The following is a 25,727-nucleotide window of genomic DNA, read 5'->3' as shown; positions in this document are numbered from 1 at the left end:
ACAATGTGCAGTCACACGGATGAAGTGAAAGGTACTGACTGCTGGTATAATACATTGTGCAGTCACACAGATGCAGTGAAAGGTACTGACTGCTGGTATAATACAATGTGCAGGCACACAGATGCAGTAAAAGGTATACAGTGACTGGTGGTATAATACAATGTGCAGTCACACAGGTGCAGTGAAAGGTATGCTGTGACTTGGAGTATAATACAATGTGCAGCCACACAGGTGCAGTGAAAAGGTATGCACTGACTGGTATATTAAAAAGTGTGCAGTCACACAGATGCAGTGAAAGGTATGCAGTGACTGGTGGTATAATACAATGTGCAGTCACACAGGTGCAGTGAAAAGTTATGCACTGACTGGTATATAAAAAAGTGTGCAGTCACACAGATGCAGTGAAAGGTATGCAGTGACTGGTGGTATAATACAATGTGCAGTCACACAGGTGCAGTGAAAGGTATGCTGTGACTTGGAGTATAATACAATGTGCAGCCACACAGGTGCAGTGAAAAGGTATGCACTGACTGGTATATTAAAAAGTGTGCAGTCACACAGATGCAGTGAAAGGTATGCAGTGACTGGTGGTATAATACAATGTGCAGTCACACAGGTGCAGTGAAAAGTTATGCACTGACTGGTATATAAAACAGTGTGCAGTCACACAGATGCAGTGAAAGGTATGCACTGACTGCTGCTATAATACAATGTGCAGTCACACAGATGCAGTGAAAGGTATGCAGTGACTGGTGGTATAATACAATGTGCAGTCACACAGGTGCAGAGAAAAGTTTTGCACTGACTGCTGCTATAATACAATGTGCAGTCACACAGATGCAGTAAAAGGTATGCAGTGACTGGTGGTATAATACAATGCGCAGTCACACAGATGCAGTAAAAGGTATGCAGTGACTGGTGGTATAATACAATGTGCAGTCACACAGGTGCAGTGAAAGGTATGCAGAGACTGGTGGTATAACACAATGTGCAGTCACACAGGTGCAGTGAAAAGGTATGCACTGACTGGTATATAAACCAATGTGCAGTCACACAGTTGCAGTAAAAGGTATGCACTGACTGGTACATACAACAGTGTGCAGTCACACAGATGCAGTGAAAGGTATGCAGTGACTGGTAGTATAATACAATGTGCAGTCACACAGATGCAGTAAAAGGTATGCAGTGACTGGTGGTATAATACAATGTGCAGTCACACAGGTGCAGTGAAAAGGTATGCACTGACTGGTATATAAAAAAGTGTGCAGTCACACAGATGCAGTGAAAGGTATGCAGTGACTGGTGGTATAATACAATGTGCAGTCACACAGGTGCAGTGAAAGGTATGCTGTGACTGGGAGTATAATACAATGTGCAGCCACACAGGTGCAGTGAAAAGGTATGCACTGACTGGTATATAAAAAAGTGTGCAGTCACACAGATGCAGTGAAAGGTATGCAGTGACTGGTGGTATAATACAATGTGCAGTCACACAGGTGCAGTGAAAAGTTATGCACTGACTGGTATATAAAACAGTGTGCAGTCACACAGATGCAGTGAAAGGTATGCACTGACTGCTGCTATAATACAATGTGCAGTCACACAGATGCAGTAAAAGGTATGCAGTGACTGGTGGTATAATACAATGTGCAGTCCCACAGATGCAGTGAAAGGTATGCAGTGACTGGTGGTATAATACAATGTGCAGTCACACAGGTGCAGAGAAAAGTTATGCACTGACTGCTGCTATAATACAATGTGCAGTCACACAGATGCAGTAAAAGGTATGCAGTGACTGGTGGTATAATACAATGCGCAGTCACACAGATGCAGTAAAAGGTATGCAGTGACTGGCGGTATAATACAATGTGCAGTCACACAGGTGCAGTGAAAGGTATGCAGAGACTGGTGGTATAACACAATGTGCAGTCACACAGGTGCAGTGAAAAGGTATGCACTTACTGCTGCTATAATACAATGTGCAGTCACACAGATGCAGTGAAAGGTATGCAGTGACTGGTGGTATAATGCAATGTGCAGTCACACAGGTGCAGTGAAAGGTATGCACTGACTGGTACATACAACAGTGTGCAGTCACACAGATGCAGTGAAAGGTATGCAGTGACTGGTAGTATAATACAATGTGCAGTCACACAGATGCAGTAAAAGGTATGCAGTGACTGGTGGTATAATACAATGTGCAGTCACACAGGTGCAGTGAAAAGGTATGCACTGACTGCTGGTATAATACAATGTGCAGTCACACAGATGCAGTGAAAGGTATGCAGTGACTGGTGGTATAATACAATGTGCAGTCACACAGGTGCAGTGAAAAGGTATGCACTGACTGCTGGTATAATACAATGTACAGTCACACAGATGCAGTGAAAGGTATGCAGTGACTGGTGGTATAATGCAATGTGCAGTCACACAGGTGCAGTGAAAAGGTATGCACTAGCTGGTATATAAAACAGTGTGCAGTCACACAGATGCAAGGAAAGGCATGCATTGGCTGGTGGTATAATACAATGTGCAGTCACACAGGTGCAGTGAAAAGGTATGCTCTGACTGCTGCTATAATACAATGTGCAGTCACATAGATGCAGTGAAAGGTATGCTGTGACTTTTGGTATAATACAATGTGCAGTGAAAAGGTATGAAGTGACTGGTGGTATAATACAATGTGCAGTCACACAGGTGCAGGGAAAAGGTATGCACTGAATGTGCTGGGCCTGGCACAGTATAGCAATTAGCAAAGGCCAGCTGCGACAGACAGGGCTGTACATGCAGTGTCAGTGGCACACAAAAAAAAAAATACATCACAAGAACATTAGCTCTCAAAAGAGCTGTTTTGGGGTGTTTTTCAGCGACAAATATCAGCAAGGAGCAAGCTAACAAGACCAAACTAAGCTTTCCCTATATCTCCAGCAATGTCTCTTCCTTATCTCTTACTACAGGCAGCAGACAGAGTGATTTAGAGGGTCAACGTGTAGCCCATTGATGTAGTATAGGGGGCAGGTTGAACTCGCTAAGTGTTTCGCGGTTTGACGTGAACCCGAATCCGCGTTGTTCGTGTGAATACATTCGCAGGCGAACCGTTCGGGCCATGTCTAGAGATAAATAAATAGAGGAAGCTAAACCATGAGTTATGTCAAATAAGGAGAGCTAAACCATGAGTTATGTCAAATAAGGAGAGCTAAACCATGATTTAAGTAAGATAAGGAGAGCTAATCCATGACTTAAGTTAGATAAGGAGAGGTAAATCATGAGTTAAGTAATTTAAGGAGAGATCATTTGTGAGTTAAGAAATAAGGTGAGATAGTTTAACAGAAAACATTTGCGAATCAGGCCAATTGTGTGCTCACTAGCTTGTAAAAATCTAATTGTTGAATGCATTCAATGCAACAGTAGAGAAAAATGTATACATTTGGAATGTATTTGGAAGGTGAAGGATATATGTAACTTGCATTTGCTTGATTTAATATTATGTACTTTTAAAGTTAATGGTGTCACCCAGGGACTCCTGAAATTCCCAAAGCCAAATGATACATATGCCTGCAAATCGCAAATTGCAATTGCTTAGCAATAGTTTTTTTCATAACTGTAAAAATGCTCCATGCAGAGCAATTGCAATTTAGTACAAATCACAACCCTACAGTGGGATCCGGATCACCCTCATAGGCTTACATTGCATTAGCGCTTTGCTTATCACCGGTGATCAGCAATTACTCCAAAAGCATCACAAGTTTCAACCAGCACTTAAAGTGAACCTCCAGACTAAAACTCTACTCAGCAGCACTGAAAAGGCGTAGTGTTTCTTTAACAGTTTCACAGCATCAGAACTTTGATTTTCTTACATAAGCCTTATTTTTAGCTGTGCAAAAGCTTAAGCTCCGCCCCATCAAAGAAAACTGCCCGGGCTTTTTTCCTTGATGCTGTGCTACGCATGATGGGATTTCCTATGTTGTAATTCACATTGCCTAGCAACTGGGAGGTGTGATCAGCACACAGGACAGTTGGAACTGTGTCTCATGCTCCCTGTCACCTCCTTTCAACCAAAGAGATGGCTGCCCTCATGAAATCAAACATTTGCCTGTTCTTTTAAAACAAGGTGGGTAAGAGATTATATTACCTATCTATTTGTAATGATCCGTGCCTGTGTCATCCTGCTGGTGGCAACACTGAGGAACTTGAGGTGGACTTCCGCTGTCTACCAGCAGATGGCTCTCATATTGCTGGGAGCGGTGCAATTCCTCGGCTCACCAGCAGATGGAACTGTGAAAGATTCTGGCCAGTCACCTGAGCAATGTGCTGCTTATAAAAGGATGGACTTGCTAGCAGCACATTCTAGGTCATTCCGTTCGTGTTCTTGCTGCAGTTGTGACTCTGGCCTTTGATCCTGTGTTCCTAGTTCCTGCCTTGCCTTGTATTACTCTGAATTCCTGGCATCGATCCTTGCTAACCTGACCACTCTCTGTCTGACGTTATTACCTGATGCTGATCTCTTGGTTTGACTCCTGCTTGTATGACTTCCCTTTATGTATGATGATTCGCATTATGCACTGTTGTAAATATTCTGTCTGTTGCTGTATATATTGGTATAGATTAGTGTTGGGCGAACATCTAGATGTTCGGGTTCGGGCCGAACAGGCCGAACATGGCCGCGATGTTCGGGTGTTCGACCCGAACTCCGAACATAATGGAAGTCAATGGGGACCCGAACTTTTGTGCTTTGTAAAGCCTCCTTACATGCTACATACCCCAAATTTACAGGGTATGAGCACCTTGGGAGTGGGTACAAGAGGAAAAAAAAATTAGCAAAAAGAGCTTATAGTTTTTGAGAAAATCGATTTTAAAGTTTCAAAGGGAAAACTGTCTTTTAAATGCGGGAAATGTCTGTTTTCTTTGCACAGGTAACATGCTTTTTGTCGGCATGCAGTCATAAATGTAATACATATAAGAGGTTCCAGGAAAAGGGACCGGTAACGCTAACCCAGCAGCAGCACACGTGATGGAACAGGAGGAGGGTGGCGCAGGAGGAGAAGGCCACGCTTTGAGACACAACAACCCAGGCCTTGCATGAGGACAAGAAGCGTGCGGATAGCAATTTGCATTTTGTCGCCATGCAGTCATAAATGTAATACAGATGAGAGGTTCAATAAACAGGGACCGGAAGCGCTAACCCATCACAGATGTTCATTGTTCATGTTACTTGGTTGGGGTCCGGGAGTGTTGCGTAGTCGTTCCCAATCCAGGATTGATTCATTTTAATTTGAGTCAGACGGTCTGCATTTTCTGTGGAGAGGCGGATACGCCGATCTGTGACGATGCCTCCGGCAGCACTGAAACAGCGTTCCGACATAACGCTGGCTGCCGGGCAAGCCAGCACCTCTATTGCGTACATTGGCAGTTTGTGCCAGGTGTCTAGCTTCGATACCCAATAGTTGAAGGGTGCAGATGGATTGTTCAACACAGCTACGCCATCTGACATGTAGTCCTTGACCATCTTCTCCAGGCGATCGGTGTTGGAGGTGGATCTGCACGCTTGCTGTTCTGTGTGCTGCTGCATGGGTGTCAGAAAATTTTCCCACTCCAAGGACACTGCCGATACCATTCCCTTTTGGGCACTAGCTGCGGCTTGTGTTGTTTGCTGCCCTCCTGGTCGTCCTGGGTTTGCGGAAGTCAGTCTGTCGGCGTACAACTGGCTAGAGGAGGGGGAGGATGTCAATCTCCTCTCTAAAGTCTCCACAAGGGCCTGCTGGTATTCTTCCATTTTGACCTGTCTGGCTCTTTCTTCAAGCAGTTTTGGAACATTGTGTTTGTACCGTGGATCCAGAAGGGTATAAACCCAGTAATTGGTGTTGTCCAGAATGCGCACAATGCGTGGGTCGCGTTCAATGCAGTCCTAGGCTGAAGAGGTCATAGCCTAGGGTCACAAAACCTGTTTATTTGGGCAATTTCAATGGTGGCGAGTCTGACGTACATAAATCGCAGCAATGGCCGTTACCAACGTCTGAATCTCACGAAATGTCTCATGCAGGTAGAAGACATATTGTTAGACTTGGGCTCCAAAGATGGGTTCCCTACATCTCTGCAAACCAGAGTTACAGGGCTCCAAATTTGGTAAAATCCCCCATAGGCTTTCATTGGGCCTCCTATTTACAGTTCCAAAATCTCACATCTTTTCAAAGGGCAATTACTCAGCAGTGGCAAATTTTCTAGCATTGTAGGGACCCTTAGGGGGAACATGACTGGTGAGTTTCGGGCCCCTAGGCCAAAGAGGTCATAGCCTAGGGTCACAAAAACCTGTTTATTTGGGCTATTTCAATGGTAGTGATGGTGACGTACATAAATCGCAGCAATGGCCGTTAGCAAAGTCTGAATCTCACGAAATGTCTCATGCAGGTAGAAGACATATTGTTAGACTTGGATTCCAAAGATGGGGTCCCAACATCTCTGCAAACCAGAGTTACAGGGGTCCAAAATTGGTAAAATCCCCCATAGGCTTTCATTGGGCCTCCTATTTACCGTTCCAAAATCTCACACCATTTCAAAGGGCAATGGCTCAGCAGTGGCAAAACTCACCAGTCATGATCCCCCTAAGGGTCCCTACAATGCTAGAAAATTTGGTACTGCTGAGCCATTGCCCTTTGAAAAGATGTGAGATTTTGAAAAGTGAAATAACAACAACAACAAATAACATTTGTAAAGCGCTTTTCTCCCGTGGGACTCAAAGCGAAATAGGGAGGCAATGAAATCCTATGGGGGATTTTATCAATTTTGGACCCCTGTAACTCTGGTTTGCAGAGATGTAGGGACCCCATCTTTGGAATCCAAGTCTAACAATATGTCTTCTACCTGCATGAGACATTTCGTGAGATTCAGACTTTGCTAACGGCCATTGCTGCGATTTATGTACGTCACCATCACTACCATTGAAATAGCCCAAATAAACAGGTTTTTGTGACCCTAGGCTATGACCTCTTTGGCCTAGGGGCCCGAAACTCACCAGTCATGTTCCCCCTAAGGGTCCCTACAATGCTAGAAAATTTGCCACTGCTGAGTAATTGCCGTTTGAAAAGATGTGAGATTTTGGAACTGTAAATAGGAGGCCCAATGAAAGCCTATGGGGGATTTTACCAAATTTGGAGCCCTGTAACTCTGGTTTGCAGAGATGTAGGGAACCCATCTTTGGAGCCCAAGTCTAACAATATGTCTTCTACCTGCATGAGACATTTCGTGAGATTCAGACGTTGCTAACGGCCATTGCTGCGATTTATGTACGTCAGACTCGCTACCATTGAAATTGCCCAAATAAACAGGTTTTGTGACCCTAGGCTATGACCTCTTCGGCCTAGGACTGCATTGAACGCGACCCACGCATTGTGCGCATTCTGGACAACACCAATTACTGGGTTTATACCCTTCTGGATCCACGGTACAAACACAATGTTCCAAAACTGCTTGAAGAAAGAGCCAGACAGGTCAAAATGGAAGAATACCAGCAGGCCCTTGTGGAGACTTTAGAGAGGAGATTGACATCCTCCCCCTCCTCTAGCCAGTTGTACGCCGACAGACTGACTTCCGCAAACCCAGGACGACCAGGAGGGCAGCAAACAACACAAGCCGCAGCTAGTGCCCAAAAGGGAATGGTATCGGCAGTGTCCTTGGAGTGGGAAAATTTTCTGACACCCATGCAGCAGCACACAGAACAGCAAGCGTGCAGATCCACCTCAAACACCGATCGCCTGGAGAAGATGGTCAAGGACTACATGTCAGATGGCGTAGCTGTGTTGAACAATCCATCTGCACCCTTCAACTATTGGGTATCGAAGCTAGACACCTGGCACAAACTGGCAATGTACGCAATAGAGGTGCTGGCTTGCCCGGCAGCCAGCGTTATGTCGGAACGCTGTTTCAGTGCTGCCGGAGGCATCGTCACAGATGAGCGGCGTATCCGCCTCTCCACAGAAAATGCAGACCGTCTGACTCAAATTAAAATGAATCAATCCTGGATTGGAAACGACTACGCAACACTCCCGGACCCCAACCAAGTAACATGAACAATGAACATCTGTGATGGGTTAGCGTTTCCGGTCCCTGTTTATTGAACCTCTCATCTGTATTACATTTATGACTGCATGGCGACAAAATGCAAATTGCTATCCGCACGCTTCTTGTCCTCATGCAAGGCCTGGGTTGTTGTGTCTCAAAGCGTGGCCTTCTCCTCCTGCACCACCCTCCTCCTGTTCCATCACGTGTGCTGCTGCTGGGTTAACGTTACCGGTCCCTTTTCCTGGAACCTCTTATATGTATTACATTTATGACTGCATGCCGACAAAAAGCATGTTACCTGTGCAAAGAAAACAGACATTTCCCGCATTTAAAAGACAGTTTTCCCTTTGAAACTTTAAAATCGATTTTCTCAAAAACTATAAGCTCTTTTTGCTAATTTTTTTTTCCTCTTGTACCCACTCCCAAGGTGCACATACCCTGTAAATTTGGGGTATGTAGCATACAAGGAGGCTTTACAAAGCACGAAAGTTCGGGTCCCCATTGACTTCCATTATGTTCGGAGTTCGGCCATGTTCGGCCCGAACCCGAACATCTAGATGTTCGCCCAACACTACACGTGACCCGTTCGGCCAATCACAGCGCTAGCCGAACGTTCGGGTAACGTTCGGCCATGCGCTCTTAGTTCGGCCATATGGCCAAACAGTTTGGCCGAACACCATCAGGTGTTCGGCCGAACCCGAACATCACCCGAACAGGGTGATGTTCTGCAGAACCCGAACAGTGGCGAACACTGTTCGCCCAACACTAGTATAGATAGATAGATAGATAGATAGATAGATAGATAGATAGATAGATAGTCAGGATTCTGGTATTTGTGGTGCACCACGTGTTGTTTGATTGTACGATTGTATGTGTATGGTGATCTGTATTTGTACACTTTGCATTATTGTAAATAAAACACATTCATCATTCTACTCTGTTGTGCAGACGTCAGTATTTCAATTGTGATCTTCCAGTTTTGTTAAACCAAAACGATTGCCATGCAGAGATCGTGGATCTGCCAGTGTGGTTCCAGTCACGACCACGATCTGTATGGCCAATCGTTACAGAATGACCTAGCCAACCCATATATTGATCACAGAAATACTGCAGATTCATCTATCTGTACAAAGAGTTGGAATTTTGATGATGTGTACTACTATGCCTTGGTTGCTGAAGAAAACAAAAGTTATTCCTTCCTGTATTTTGCAGCTTACTCCAGAAAGCCCCTTCAGCAGTTAATTGATTTGGTGCAAAAATATGTAAAACAGCAAATCTTGTCTGCAGAAGGTGTGCAGGACCTGCTGCATGTCCTTCAATGGTTGCTGAAAAGTAAATTATCCAAGGATAATTTTCTTGATCCTCCATTTAGCCCATCTGATGTTACCGTTTTGACGTCTATTTTGAAAAATGACAGGGAATCTTTCTTTAAGTTCTACTCCAAGAAAGACAAAAATATTATGCAAGCTTGTCTTCAATCCCTTCAATCATTAATTGATTTAAGCAAAGGAGGATCCACAATCACAGCGAAGTGGTAAAAGCTGGTATTCTTTATTGAAAAAGGCACAAAAAATGACACAAATAGGACCACAAACTGACTGACCCGTATCGGGCTCAAAGTTCGCCCTTAATCATAGTCATACAGGTTCTGAAAGAGGCGGGGACTTTATAGTCGAAGGAGAGGGGAGGGAGAAAAACTCCCACCCACTCAATCTGAAAAAAAGCCACAACCTCTTAAAGGGAACAGAGTACATCTTAAAATAAACATTACTATATAGAAATATCACATAATTACAAAAATACAAAAAATGTAACAAAATTATTAAAAACATCTGAATGTTAAAATCCTGTACAAAAAGTACAAATGAAGAAAGGAAGAAAATGACTGGCAACTAGAAGAAAGAAGAATCTTTCTTAACAGTCATATACTAGACTGATGTCCCAACGGGTGTTAAAGGGAAGGTTCAGGGAGGGTGGGTAAAAAATAAAAATCAATTTCCACTTACCTGGGGCTTCCTCCAGCCCGTGGCAGGCAGGAGGTGCCCTCGCCGCCGCTCCGCAGTCTCCCAGTGGTCTCCGGTGGCCGACCCGACCTGGCCAGGCCGGCTGCCAGGTCGGGCTCTTCTTCGCTCCAAGGCCCGGAACTTCTGCGTCCCACGCCGGCGCTCTGACGTCATCGGACGTCCTCCGGGCTCTACTGCGCAGGCGCAGAACTACTGCGCAGTAGAGCCAGGAGGACGTCCGATGACGTCAGAGCGCCGGCGTGGGACGCAGAAGTTCCGGGCCTTGGAGCGCAGAAGAGCCCGACCTGGCAGCCGGCCTGGCCAGGTCGGGTCGGCCACCGGAGACCACCGGGAGCCTGCGGAGCGGCGGCGAGGGCACCTCCTGCCTGCCACGGGCTGGAGGAAGCCCCAGGTAAGTGGAAATTGATTTTTATTTTTTACCCACCCTCCCTGAACCTTCACTTTAAGACCATCGGGGTAGCGGGTGCCTATACGATGAATCCAAAAAGCCTCTCGTTTAAGGAGAAGCCTCTGATGGTCACCTGCCCTAATTGGAGAGACCACTATTTCCACACCCTGGTACTTAAAAGAGGTCATGTTGCCATTATGGCAGTTCTCAAAATGTTTCGAAACAGCAGATTTTTTGAAAGTGTTCCAGCTAGTCGCACAGTAGTTTTCACCTATCCTCGCTCGAAGATTGCGGGTGGTGCACCCCACATACTGGATGCGACAGCTGGTACACGAAATAACGCAAACTGCATGTTTCGTATCCCAATTGATATTCTGCAGAATGGGAAAAGACCTATTTGTAGTATATGAGAAGATAGAGGTTCCTTTGTGATGGCACTTGCAGTAATGACATGTGGTAAAACCACAGGGATAAGATCCTACTGTACTTAACCAAGTCGGGGTGCGAATAGAGGCCGGAGACCTAAAAAGGCTAGGGGATAGGAGGGACCCTAAAGTGCGTGCCTTTCGGGATGAAAAACGGCACCCTCTATCCAGAACCTGTTTCAGTTTGGGATCTGAATGTAAAACTGGGAGGTATTTCTTGATGGTGTGGACAATATTTTTATATTCTAAACTATATTCTGTTACAAACGTAACAGTACCCTTCCCTGTTCGTCTGTATTTACCCTTGTTACTGTCTAAAAGTTCTGTCCTAGATTTTTTGGCCACCATATTACGACTCTATTTTAAATGCCTCTCTGTATATCCTCTCTGCCGTAGCCTAGACTCGATCAGGCTGCACTCCTTATTGACACCCTCCAAAGTAGAACAATTACGAATTGCTCTAACAAATTCGCCTGTCGGTATGGCATCAATGGTGTGTCTAGGATGATAAGATTTAGCTGAAAGAATAGAGTTTCCCGATGTCGGTTTCCGGAAAGTGCATGTAGAAATTGTCTGTGACATGGGATCACCTGTTAATGTGAGATCTAAATAATCAATCGAAGTTGCATGGGTATTCATTGTGAACATCAAATTGAATTGATTTTCATTTAGATAATTCAAAAAAGACTCCAAAATGTCAGGAGGACCCTCCCACACCAACAACAAGTCGTCTATGTACCTGCCATACCATTGTATATGGGAGGCAAAAGGATTATCATCCCCAAAGATGCGGAGCTCCTCCCACCAACCCATATATAGGTTGGCCAGGGAGGGGGAAAACTCCGCATCTCTGGAGATAAAACTGGGAATCAAAGACGAAAAAGTTGTGCGTGAGAAGGTACTCAACTGCTATGAGCAAAAAACACTGTAGTGAAGAATCAAAAGAGGAATATGTAGTGAGATGAAATTCTAGTGCTTGTAAAGCCAGTGCATGGGGAATAGAAGAATATAATGAGGTGACATCCAGGGTCACCCACCGGAAGTTACAATTCCACCCAAACTTGTCAAGACTGGAGAGTCTCTGTAGAGTGTCGGGTATCTTGAAGATAACCCGGAAGTCTCGACACTAGGGGCTGGAGGTGTGCGTCCACCCACTCGACCAGGCGCTCACCCAAGGAGCCAATACCGGCAACAATTGGTCGGCCCCTTGGGGGAACGCCCGGTTTGTGAATCTTCGGGAGATGGTGGAACACGGGGAGAACAGGGTGCGATGGACATAAAAACTCAGAGAGTCGCATAGTAAGTACCCCCATGTTCACCCCACGTTCCAGCAGTGCCCGAAGATCACAAAGATACTCCTGCGTGGGGTTGCGAGCCAAGGATAGATACACACCTCCATCCCCCAGCTGTCTCAGAGCCTCCGCTCTGTAATCCGTGGCATCCAGGACCACCACCGCCCCACCCTTATCTGCCGACAATGTTGGGGTCACCATGTAATTCATTAAGAGCCCGACGCTCGAGGGAGGTGAGGTCGGAAGGGGCCTTGGAAACCCTGGCCAGGCTACTCAGTTCCCTCTCTACAAGATCCTGAAATGTATCTATTGCGGGAGATCTAGCGTTGACAGGATAAAAAGAGGGCTCATGCACCATTGTTTTTAATTATTGTAGTATCCCATGCAGTTTAGTTAGGAGGGGGGCAGATGAGAGGGAATATCCTGCACGCTGGTGCCCCCTGCTGGTCATATAGCCATTGTCTATATGCAACTGAAGCCCTCTCCTACTAATTGGCTGACTTGCTCAGCTTTTGCTTGATTATCACTGCAAGCTAGGTGTATTATGTGTGCACTTCTCATTGGCTTATAAGCAGCCTGCAGGCTTTATAAAGCAGCAGAGAACTGTTTGGGAGTGAGTTTCTCCAATTGTGTGTTTGGTAAGTTTTAGAGCAGTAGGAGACAGGCCTTGGAGGTGGCAGCTCCAAGGTTTTGGCTGTGCTCACATATGGTGTTAGATGCTGGTTCTGGGGCCCCGGGCAGTGAGAGTTCCCGGGGCCCCAGGCTGGCTCATGCACCATTGTTTTTAATTATTGTAGTATCCCATGCAGTTTAGTTAGGAGGGGGGCAGATGAGAGGGAATATCCTGCACGCTGGTGCCCCCTGCTGGTCATATAGCCATTGTCTATATGCAACTGAAGCCCTCTCCTACTAATTGGCTGACTTGCTCAGCTTTTGCTTGATTATCACTGCAAGCTAGGTGTATTATGTGTGCACTTCTCATTGGCTTATAAGCAGCCTGCAGGCTTTATAAAGCAGCAGAGAACTGTTTGGGAGTGAGTTTCTCCAATTGTGTGTTTGGTAAGTTTTAGAGCAGTAGGAGACAGGCTTTTGAGGTGGCAGCTCCAAGGTTTTGGCTGTGCTCACATATGGTGTTAGATGCTGGTTCTGGGGCCCCGGGCAGTGAGAGTTCCTGGGGCCCCAGGCTGGCTCATGCACCATTGTTTTTAATTCTTCTAGTTGCCAGTCATTTTCTTCCTTTCTTCATTTGTACTTTTTGTACGGGATTTTAACATTCAGATGTTTTTAATAATTTTGTTACTTTTTTTGTATTTTTGTAATTATGTGATATTTCTATATAGTAATGTTTATTATAAGATGTACTCTGTTCCCTTTAAGAGGTTGTGGCTTTTTTTCAGATTGAGTGGGTGGGAGTTTTTCTCCCTCCCCTCTCCTTCGACTATAAAGTCCCCGCCTCTTTCAGAACCTGTATGACTATGATTAAGGGCGAACTTTGAGCCCGATACACGTCAGTCAGTTTGTGGTCCTATTTGTGTCCTTTTTTGTGGCTTTTTCAATAAAGAATACCAGCTTTTACCACTTCGCTGTGATTGCGGATACTCCTTTGCTTGATGTTACCTGTGGCCTGGCTCACCTGATCCTGCACCGGTGGAGTGATTGCTTTCTGGGGGTTTCAGAGCGTTTGGCCTTCTATCCACATTAATTGATTTAAGAGTATGCAAATTTGAAAAAACCTCATTGTTAATGTCTTCCTGGGAAGAGATGTTAATTTCCCAATGCAAACCTTGTTCTGTGACAGCAAAGAATAATATACAGATTGGTTCTTTGCCTGTTAGAATCCAGTCCAGTCTTGATTATGTTTCTGATGTAGTTCAGTCAAGTTCTATTAATAGACAAATAAATTCTCGGCCAGTTAGGAACCAATCTCGTTTAGAGCCTGTCTTTTGTGCAGGTGATATTAACTATCTATTCGATCATTTAAAGAAGGATAGGAAAAGTTTTCTAAACCACTATTCTAAAATGGAAAGTTCTTGTCTGCTGAAATATGTGCATGCTGTGGAAAGGATGAGTGGTTACAAATTGTGTCCGCAAAAAGCCGCCTCTGCTCTGATCCAAGTTTGGAAGGAAGTCTTGTCATTTGATTCAAGTGCAGATGCAGGCATGCATGTGATTGAGGAATCAAATGAGTGGAGAGATTGCAGCAATCGAGTCAGTTTTGATTTTACTGCAGAAGAGATCAATGCTTTTTATGGCTATTTGAAGAATGATAGGGAAGAGTTTATGTCATTCTATTCGCAACAAAATGAGGAGTTTATTAGGAATTGTATGTGTGGAGTAAGATCTCTGATGGTTAATGCCTTGTGTGAGAATGAATCTGCCTCTGTTTTGATTGCCATCTGGGAAAGAAATTCTTTCCTCTAAGTTTCAATCTCATTCTCTCTCTGATAACCCTTATGTCCAGAGTTCACAACCTGCATGTCAGTTATCTGTACAAACTCCATTGCAAACTGTAGTCAGAACCACACCTTGGTCCTGGCAAAAATCATTAGAAAATAAGTCATCATCCAAAAAGAAAAAGACATTCTTTCCTACCAACTCCATTCAGCGTGTGCAGCCTCCAGCCGAATCCAGTCATGTGCAGCCTCCAGCCGATTCCAGCCGATTCCAGTCGTGTGCAGCCTCCAGCCGATTCCAGTCGTGTGCAGCCTCCAGCCGATTCCAGCCGATTCCAGTCGTGTGCAGCCTCCAGCCGATTCCAGTCGTGTGCAGCCTCCATGCAGGTTGGTGCAGGCTCCATGCAGCTCCATACAGACTTCAACCATGTCCATGCAGACTCCAGGTGATTTGTGTCCTCAGCAATCTCTAGTCGGTCCTGAGCAGTCCCTCGCCTTTCTTTGTGGACTTTTTCATGGACTAGATTTGCTGACAGTGGGTCAGCCTGCCAGGCCTGTAGAGCTCCAGAATGTTTATCCTGCAGTATCCAGTCCTGCAAACCAGCCTGCAGAGTGTTGCATCCAGCCTGCAGAGTGTTGCATCCAGCCTGCAGAGTGTTGCTCCCAGCCTGCAGAGTGTTGCTCCCAGCCTGCAGAGTGTTGCTCCCAGCCTGCAGAACTTTGCTCCTTGCCTGCAGAACTTTGCTTCTTGCCTGCAGAACTTTGCTCCTTGCCTGCAGAACTTTGCTCCCAGTCCGCACAGGCTCAGTTCACACAGTTTCAGTGCCACCCCCCACAGACTGTATTGGGATCTCAGCCAACGGTCCAGCCAAGCGCTCAGCCAAGTGCTCAATCAAAGGTCCAGATCCATGAGGTTACACAGTCTGTTATTCTGTCTGAGACTACTGAGCCTGCTGCCCTGTCTGAAGCGTCCCAACCTGTTAACTTGCCTAAAGTTATCCTGTCTTCTGTTTTGCCCGAGGTTATGCAAACTGCTGCCCAGCCTTCACAGAATTTTGTTGCTGATGTTCCTGATGGTGCCCGGCCTGCTACTGTTCTTGCTTCTCCCTGGTAGTGCCTGGTCTGCTGGATTACTTGAGGGCACCCAGTTTACTATCCAGCCTGTTGCTACCCTGTCTGAGACTATTCAGTCTGTTGCTAATATGCCTGCAGCATTACCTGAAGTTTTCCAGTTTACTGCTCAGATGTCACAGACCTCTGCTGTTGCTTCCAAGTCTGCGGTTCCAGCCGCTGCTTCCAAGTCTGCGGTTCCAGTCGCTGCTTCCAAGTCTGCGGTTCCAGTCGCTGCTTCCAAGTCTGTGGTTCCAGTCGCTGCTTCTAAGTCTGCGGTTCCAGTCGCTGCTTCCAAGTCTGCGGTTCCAGTCGCTGCTTCCAAGTCTGCGGTTCCAGTCGCTGCTTCCAAGTCTGCGGTTCCAGTCGCTGCTTCCAAGTCTGCAGTTCCAGTCGCTGCTTCCAAGTCTGCGGTTCCAGTCGCTGCTTCCAAGTCTGCGGTTCCAGTCGCTGCTTCCAAGTCTGCGGATCCAGTCGCTGCTTCCAAGTCTGCGGTTACAGTCGCTGCTTCCAAGTCTGCGGTTACAGTCGCTGCTTCCAAGTCTGCGGTTCCAGTCGCTGCTTCCAAGTACGCTGTTCCAGGTGTTGCTGCTTCCCAATCTGTGTTTCTGCGTGACTCTTTCCAGTCACATCATGTCCAGGCTGTCCAGCCTCTAAAGACTCCGGTGGTCCATCCATATTGTATGTTTTTTGATTTCTTTCCCTCCCTGCCCACCCAGTCTCGGTTTTTCTATTGGGACCCAGGTGGGGCTACCTCTGGAGATCGTGAGGAGCGTTCCGAGTACGCTCCTAAAGAGGGGGGTACTGTAATGATCCGTGCCTGTGTCATCCTGCTGGTGGCAACACTGAGGAACTTGAGGTGGATTACCGCTGTCTACCAGCAGATGGCTCTCATATTGCTGGGAGCGGTGCAATTCCTCGGCTCACCAGCAGATGGAACTGTGAAAGATTCTGGCCAGTCACCTGAGCAATGTGCTGCTTATAAAAGGATGGACTTGCTAGCAGCACATTGCTAGGTCATTCCGTTCGTGTTCTTGCTGCAGTTGTGACTCTGGCCTTTGATCCTGTGTTTCCTAGTTCCTGCCTTGCCTTTTATTACTCTGAATTCCTGGCATCGATCCTTGCTAACCTGACCACTCTCTGTCTGACGTTATTACCTGATGCTGATCTCTTGGTTTGACTCCTGCTTGTATGACTTCCCTTTATGTATGATGATTCGGATTATGCACTGTTGTAAATATTCTGTCTGTTGCTGTATATATTGGTATAGATAGATAGATAGATAGATAGATAGATAGATAGATAGATAGTCAGGATTCTGGTATTTGTGGTGCACCACGTGTTGTTTGATTGTACGATTGTATGTGTATGGTGATCTGTATTTGTACACTTTGCATTATTGTAAATAAAACACATTCATCATTCTACTCTGTTGTGCAGACGTCAGTATTTCAATTGTGATCTTCCAGTTTTGTTAAACCAAAATGATTGCCATGCAGAGATCGTGGATCTGCCAGTCTGGTTCCAGTCACGACCACGATCTGCATGACCAATCGTTACACTATTTTTATTAACATAACTAATGTAACTCTCCTTAAAATGGAGAGCATAGGAATATGCAGGGACCTTATGTATTGCCCTTATAATAGAAGTAGTCTGTATGTGTGCATTTTTTGCACCTTCTGTTTGGTTGATTTATATTATGTGTTGCCATCTCGGCACCCCCTGGATGAAGTCTAACTGACCTCTCTCCTCGTTGGGTGTTGCGGTGGTGGGGGCGGGATGGGGGTGTGTGTCGGGCGCCGCCTCTGGGGACGCCCGGACGATCCTTTTGCTGACTCTGGTGTGGCTGCATCCTTTCTGGTCGCGTGCGGGCGTTGTGCCCGCCTCCCCCTTCCTAGTTGGGATGGTGACGTAGTCTCCTCTGACCCTCCGTGGGGGCTGGACTTGGGGTGGGCGGATACGGCGTGCCGCAATTGGCTGGGCGCCGCCACATAGTGTGAGATGGTGTCACAGGATGTTGAATGCCTGAACCACGCCCACCTGAGGAAACCGGAAGTGTCGGGTGAAACATGTCGTGGCCTAGCATGGGTTGCCTGGCGTGTGTGTGATCGCTGCCCCGACGCCTCTCTTCACTCCCTCCTGGTCTGGACCATTGTCCTCCTGTTACATATGGTGAAGAGTGAACTACTTTGGCTGTTTATCACTTGGATATTAATACAGGATCCCTGGGAGCTGGACACCGACGGATCAGTACTGTGGCTGGATACTCTGGCATGCTATGTTGCTTTCTGCTACTAACAACACTAGCACTTTTTGCCAGTGACTCAATAGGCTTTGAGTCTATATGCCTATGATTGCTTTGAACAAACAGCAGTGTGTTTATGGAATCGTTTGTTGCATTATTCATCATTATATCCAAGGGAACTGAGCTGAAGTAGGAGGATACATTGCATGTATTTTCCCCCTTTTTCTGTGACGCACATTCTGGATTTTTGCATCCCGTGAGGATCCAATGTTTTTGGAGGAACTTTGTTTAGAAAGGCCTTATGTTTTTTGGGAGGAACATTGTTTCTAAAAATCACTGGTACCAGTGGCTGTGAATATCATCAGCAATAGAGGCAGGTGTGTGAGTCTGGAGTGAGCTTGGAGTGGGGTGTGAGTTTTTGTATGAGAGTTGCGGGGTGATTTGATCCACCGTTGCTTGGCGCTTTTTAAGATTTGTATTTTTGATAGTGAATAAAAGTTATGATATTTTAAAATTGATATTAAGTGTTTTGGTGACTTTATTGGGATATACGCCCTCCTAACTTTTCCTCTAAAATGTTGTATTAAAGAGAATCTGTATTGTTAAAATCACACAAAAGTAAACATACTAGTGCGTTAGGGGACATCTCCTATTACCCTCTGTCACAATTTCGCCGCTCCCCGCCACATTAAAAGTGGTTAAAAACAGTTTTAAAAAGTTTGTTTATAAACAAACAAAATGGCCACCAAAACAGGAAGTAGGTTGATGTACAGTATGTCCACACATAGAAAATACATCCATACACAAGCAGGCTGTATACAGCCTTCCTTTTGAATCTCAAGAGATCATTTGTGTGTTTCTTTCCCCCTGTTCTCATGCACTGAAGTTTCAGGCTGCTCTTTTCTTCCTGCAAACAGCTTTGCCCTTGTCTGTAATTCCTCACTATGTGAAAGCCCAGCCAGCTCAGAGGAGGATTTATCCAGCTTGTAAAAGAGAAGAGAGAAGAGAGAAGCTGTCCTAATCTAAATAATACACAGGCAGTGTGCATAGAGGGGCCTGGAAGGGGGAGATCATAGCAGAACCACAACACTGAAGAACTTGGCAGCCTTCCAGACACAGGCTGACAAGTCTGACAAGAGAGAGATAAGTTGATTTATTACAGAGATGGTGATAGTAGAACGTGCTGCAGAAAGCCAGAACACATTAGAATAGCTTTTGGAACTTGTAGGATGATAAAAAACAGGATGCAATTTTTGTTACGGAGTCTCTTTAATGTAACTTAATGACAGTATGTTTGTTTAGGCTAAAGTTCCTCTTTAAGAATTAAAAATACAGTACTCATTTATTATAACTGAATTATTGCAAATTTCCTTCTGTTTTAAGAAGGCAAATTACACCAAGCTTTGCTTTTTTAGTAGGAGGGCTTTTTGGTTCCTTTTATCCCACTATACATTCCTAGTAGTTTGGGTCACCCTGAGCTGCTTGGTTACTCTGTTTTACTGGTCCAAGCCCTATTTCATACAGCCTTATCAATCCCTGCCATATACTGATGAGGACCAAAAGTCCGAAACAGGCTGTCTACATGTGGGTTTGATATGGCTGTGTAAAACTTAAAGCTATAGGCTTGCTATACACCAGCGGTTCTGGATGCTTGCTTGGCTTAACAAGGGCAAAAAGGGATAATTTGCATATTCAGTGGTAGTGCATTGTGGGTAACCACACATGTTCACTTATAACTGAATTATTGCAAATTTCCTTCTGTTTTAAGAAGGCAAATTACACCAAGCTTTGCTTTTTTAGTAGGAGGGCTTTTTGGTTCCTTTTATCCCCCTATACATTCCTAGTAGTTTGGGTCACCCTGAGCTGCTTGGTTACTCTGTTAAAAAGAGCAAAAAAGGCATAGAGGTTAACAGCGCAACCTACTGTACTTGTGTACTGTCGACTGTCAGTAATGGCTGGCACAAGTGCAGAGACTAAGTAGCCACTGTTCTAAACTTGTGTCCTGCAATTGTTGATGGTATGCAACCCCTAGTGGGCAGTGAACTACTTTGCTGTAAGTGACCACCAGTCATGGTCTTGGGATTGTCCTACCAGTGACAGCAATTGTGGCAATTTAGAGATAACAAAAGTTGAGGTCAGGACTGGCTGATATCAAGCAGAGTCAATGTAACAGGCTAAGCAGGGTTGCTCGCTAGAGATCGCGAATTCGAATTTACCCATGAACACGGGCAGATTTTCATGATTGCCGAATTCGAATAGCGATACTGCTCCCGAATTCGAAGTCAAATGTACCCGAATAGTCACTCTCGAATTCGGCCGTGATTACGGGTGTAACGTGTGATCACGAATTCGGCTTTCGGTATGCAGGGGATGACGTCATTGGGCCAATCAGAAGGCCCCCAGCTGAGGCCCTAGCAACCAATCAGAGGATGGGAGCCTGGCCCTCCCCTCCTCTATGTAGGGCGGTGGCCATCTTAGGGAGCGCGTACTCGCTGTGTGACTCTGCGGTACTGAGAGCCTCTCCAGTGCTGCTGCGTGTCTTAGCAAGTGCTTTTCAACTGTTAAACCCAACGTTTTACCTCCTACACACATTCTACACACATTGATTATATTGTTTTATAGTTAGTGATTTGACTGTTATAGTTCAGTCAGCTAGTGTAGTGTACTGTATACTGTGCTAGGCTAGTGTTAGCTCTGTGTGCAGGCTAGCGCCTGCTAGCCTAGGTGGCCTTAGCCTACTAGCTTAGGTAGGTTAGGGATTATAGTAAGTTGTGTACTAGTACTAGTTTACTTGATTTGTACTGTTAGTCTGTGAGTTTATTAGCTTCAGTACTGTGTTAGTTACTTTACAGGCCAGCATCTGTTGTGATCTGTGACTGTCATCTGCCTGGCGTACGTACAAAAAGGGCGCCCGGACAAAAAGGGCGCGGGGTGTAAACTCTAAATAATAATTAATCATTAATAGGGTTTATTAAAATAGTGTGCTATATTTCATTTACAAATAATGTTTAACAAAATTATAAATCATTAAATAATGTTTATGAAATCGGAAATTGTGAAAACGTTAATCTTCCCTGTTTCAAAAGTTAAACTTATAATTACGTTTATTAAAAAAACAATAATATATGTTTAATTGTTATAATTGTATATTATTGTGAATAACCTTCATTTATGGTTTGTTCTTATAATAAAATCTGAAAATATTCTTTAGAACGATTATATAAATATAACTACGTTCGTAATAAGTGTTGTAAAACATTAGTAATTATTACTAAAATTTTACTAAAACTATACCTAAGCCTACTCTTACACAGAACCCTCCCTGTACCTATTCCTAACCCCTAGACCCCCCTGTTGGTGCCTAAACCTAAGACCCCCCTGTTGGTGCCTAAACCTAAGAACCCGCTGTTGGTGCCTAAACCTAAGACCCCCCTGTTGGTGCCCAAACCTAAGACCCCCCTGTTGGTGCCTAAGTAACCCTCCCTGTACCTACCCCTAACCCCTAGACCCCCCTGTTGGTGCCTAAACCTAAGACCCCCCTGTTGGTGCCTAAACCTAATACCCCCCCTGTTGGTGCCTAAGTAAACCTCCCTGTACCTACCCCTAACCCCTAGACCCCCCTGTTGGTGCCTAAACCTAAGACCCCCCTGTTGGTGCCTAAACCTAAGACCCCCCTGTTGGTGCCTAAACCTAAGACCCCCCTGTTGGTGCCTAAACCTAAGACCCCCCTTTATTATGTGGATAATAATGTTTTACTAATTGTGGATGCAAAAAATATTTAGCAATTTACGTTACGTACTGATCGCTTTATTTTGTGAATAATAATGTTTTACAAACAGTAAGGGATAAAACTTTAAATAATGTTTTAATTATTTAAATAAGATAAATATGTTTAGTATTTTCAGAAACGTTATTCGGCACGGGTGCATTTTATAAACGTAAATCACCACAAGCTCAGTTATAAATCATTAAACATCTCTGGGCGCCGTTTGTAAACTTTATTTAGCTCCGGGCGCCGTTTGTAAACTTTATTTAGCTCCGGCGCCCTTTTTTCCTGCTCGGCGCCCATTAAACGTTATTTATTATGGGAGTGAATGGCGGCGCCCTTTTTGTCCACTAGCTGCCTGCACCCTTTTTTCCCAGCTCCATCTGCCTGACCCTATTGATTGCATTCGTGTGTGACAGACTTTTATTGTCACTCACTGTCTGTCACACGAGTTAGTTATCAACTACTGTATACACTACTGCTAAGGATTATAGTTAGTAGTAGTTGATACCTACGCAGACCCGTTTCTAGGGGCCGTGCAGCCGTGCGGCAGCCCTGAGCGCAGACAGCCAAAGGGCGCTGTGAACTCTCCCTCCCTCTCCCCAGGGGACTGCAAAGTTAGTTCAGGGAAGCACTGTAAACAGCTACACTGACTGGCCAGGGGGGAAGGGGGGCAATCTCCCCCCAGGCCACCTTTCATTCAGTGATTTAGGGCAGGTCTGGTGTCTGGTGTATTTGGGTTTGTTGTAAGTATTTGGGTTTGCTGTAAGGCAATGTGAAACTTGAGGCTAGCTGATAAAAGTGCAATCAGAAGACAGGCAAGCTGGCAAATATACACAGCATGAATGATGCAGAGCTTGCCTGAAGGGTCTGTGGGCAAACATCTGTCTGGTCTCTCCCCATTGTTATTATGACTGCATGTGTGGGTAAGGTGTTATACAAGTTGAAAAGTTTTTGACAGTCCCTAGACTCCAGGAGGGCTGCTTTCTGACTTGTGTGAGGGACTGTCAGGGACAGGAGTCCTATGATAGGCAAGTAGTCTCTGTGTGATGTGCAATACAGATAAGCTCTCTGCTCCATCTCAGGCTATTCTCAATTTCTCTCCACTCCTCTGGGCTAGTGCACGCAAAAATCGCAATAGCAATCGCTAGCAATTTGTGTGAGTGTGATTTTGTGAAGCGATTTTCAGAGCTATTTTTAATGAATTGCTCCAAAAAATGCTACACACTGCATGTAGCATTTTTTGGAGCAATTCATAAAAAAAAAACGCTCTGAAAATCGTTTCACAAAATCACACTCACAAATTGCTAGCGATTGCTATTGCGATTTTGGCGTGCACTAGCCCAGAGAGAGGAGGAGTGGAGAGAAATTGAGAATAGCCTGAGATGGAGCAGAGAGCTTATCTGTATTGCACATCACACAGAGGCTACTTGCCTGTAATAGGACTCCTGTCCCTGCCAGTCTCTCACACAAGTCAGAAAGTAGCCCTCCTGGATTCTAGGGACTGTCAAAAACTTTAACTTGTATAACACCTTATCCACACATGCAGTCATAATAACAATGGGGAGAGACCAGACAGATGTTTGCACACGGACCCTCCAGGCAAGCTCTGCATCATGCTGTGTATATTTACCAGCTTGCCTGTCCTCTGATTGCACTTTTATCAGCTAGCATTGCCTTACAACAAACCCCAATACACCAGACACCAAACCTACCCTAAATCACTGAATGAAAGGTGGCCTGGGGGGAGATTGCCCCCCTGCCCCCCTGGCCAGTCCGCCCCTGAACTATACTGGATACCTATAGTGGAGGCACCTACCTGGCTAATCTATACTCTGGGCAATTATACTGGGGCACCTATGCCTGGCTACCTATATTGGGGGGACCTATAGCCCACTACCTATACTGAGTGCAACTAGACCTAGCTAACCTATACTGCAGGCACCTATACCTGGCTCCGGCACGGGGGGGGGGGCGCAATTTTTACACTCTCGCACTGGGTGCATTTTAGCCTAGAAACTGCCCTGTACCTACGTACTAGTGTACTTAATTTGGACTGCTATAGTCTGTGAGTTTATTTAGTGCCGCAGACTTCACTATCACTACTACTGTGTAATAGTTACTTCACAGGCCACTAGGCCAGGCCAGCATCTGTTGTGAACTGTGACTGTCATCTGCCCCACCCTATTGATTGCGTTCCTTGTGTGACAGACTTTTATTGTCACTGTCTGACTGTCACATGAGTTAGTTATCGACTACTACACTACTACTAGGGATTATAGTTAGTTGTTACCTACATACTAGTTTACTTAATTTGTACTGCTATAGTCTGTGAGTTTTAGTGTCACAGGCTTCACTACTGTGTAATAGTAACTTCACAGGCCACTAGGCTAGGCCAGGCCAGCATCTGTTGTGATCTGTGACTGTCATCTGCCCGACCCTATTGATTGGGTGCGTGTGTGACAGACTTTTATTGTCACTCACTGTCTGTCACACAAGTTAGTTATCGACTACTACACTACTACTAGGGGTTATAGTTAGTTGTTACCTACGTACTAGTTTACTTAATTTGTACTGCTAGTCTGTGAGTTTATTTAGTGCCGCAGGCTTCACTACTACTGTGTAATAGTAGTGTTGGGCGAACAGTGTTCGCCACTGTTCAAGTTCTGCAGAACATCACCCTGTTCGGGTGAGGTTCGAGTTCGGCCGAACACCTGATGGTTTTCGGCCAAACTGTTCGGCCATATGGCTGAACTAAGAGCGCATGGCCGAACGTTCCCCGAACGTTCGGCTAGCGCTGTGATTGGCCGAACGGGTCACGTGGTTCGGACCCAAACGCGCTCTGATTGGCCGAACGGGTCACGTGGTTCGGGTAAATAAATACCCGATCCACGTCATTTCTCCGCCATTTGTCTGTGGGTTTAGCTTTGGGTAGGCAGGCAGGGTAGTTCTCTCTCCAGCCAGGCTAGCCAGGGTCCCCCGGTCATTGTGTCGCTGCTGGGAATAGTAGTACACCGCTCACCCACACTATATAGCATTGTGTTTACTGCCACTCTGTGTGCCTGCTGGGAACAGTAGTACACCGCTCACCCTGTACAGCATTGTGCTCTGTGTCGCTGCTGGGAATAGTAGTACACCGCTCACCCACACTATATAGCATTGTGTTTACTGGCACTCTGTGTGTCTGCTGGGAACAGTAGTACACCGCTCACCCACACTATATAGAATTGTGTTTACTGCCACTCTGTGTGTCTGCTGGGAACAGTAGTACACCGCTCACCCTGTATAGCATTTTACTCTGTGTCGCTGCTGGGAACAGTAGTACACCGCTCACCCTGTACAGCATTGTGCTCTGTGTCGCTGCTGGGAATAGTAGTACACCGCTCACCCACACTATATAGCATTGTGTTTACTGCCACTCTGTGTGTCTGCTGGGAACAGTAGTACACCGCTCACCCTGTATAGCATTGTGCTCTGTGTCGCTGCTGGGAACAGTAGTACTCCGCTCACCCACACTATATAGCATTGTGTTTACTGGCACTCTGTGTGTCTGCTGGGAACAGTAGTACACCGCTCACCCACACTATATAGAATTGTGTTTACTGCCACTCTGTGTGTCTGCTGGGAACAGTAGTACACCGCTCACCCTGTATAGCATTTTACTCTGTGTCGCTGCTGGGAACAGTAGTACACCGCTCACCCACACTATATAGCATTGTGTTTACTGCCAATCTGTGTGTCTGCTGGGAACAGTAGTACACCGCTCACCCACACTATATAGAATTGTGTTTACTACCACTCTGTGTGTCTGCTGGGAACAGTAGTACACCGCTCACCCACACTATATAGAATTGTGTTTACTGCCACTCTGTGTGTCTGCTGGGAACAGTAGTACACCGCTCACCCTGTATAGCATTTTGCTCTGTGTCGCTGCTGGGAACAGTAGTACACCGCTCACCCACACTATATAGCATTGTGTTTACTGCCACTCTGTGTGTCTGCTGGGAACAGTAGTACACCGCTCAC

Source organism: Hyperolius riggenbachi, chromosome 7, assembly GCF_040937935.1.
Source record: "Hyperolius riggenbachi isolate aHypRig1 chromosome 7, aHypRig1.pri, whole genome shotgun sequence".
In the NCBI taxonomy this organism is placed as follows: domain Eukaryota; kingdom Metazoa; phylum Chordata; class Amphibia; order Anura; family Hyperoliidae; genus Hyperolius; species Hyperolius riggenbachi.
The sequence above is the reverse complement of the archived record's forward strand: the minus strand, read 5'-3'. Positions refer to the sequence as shown.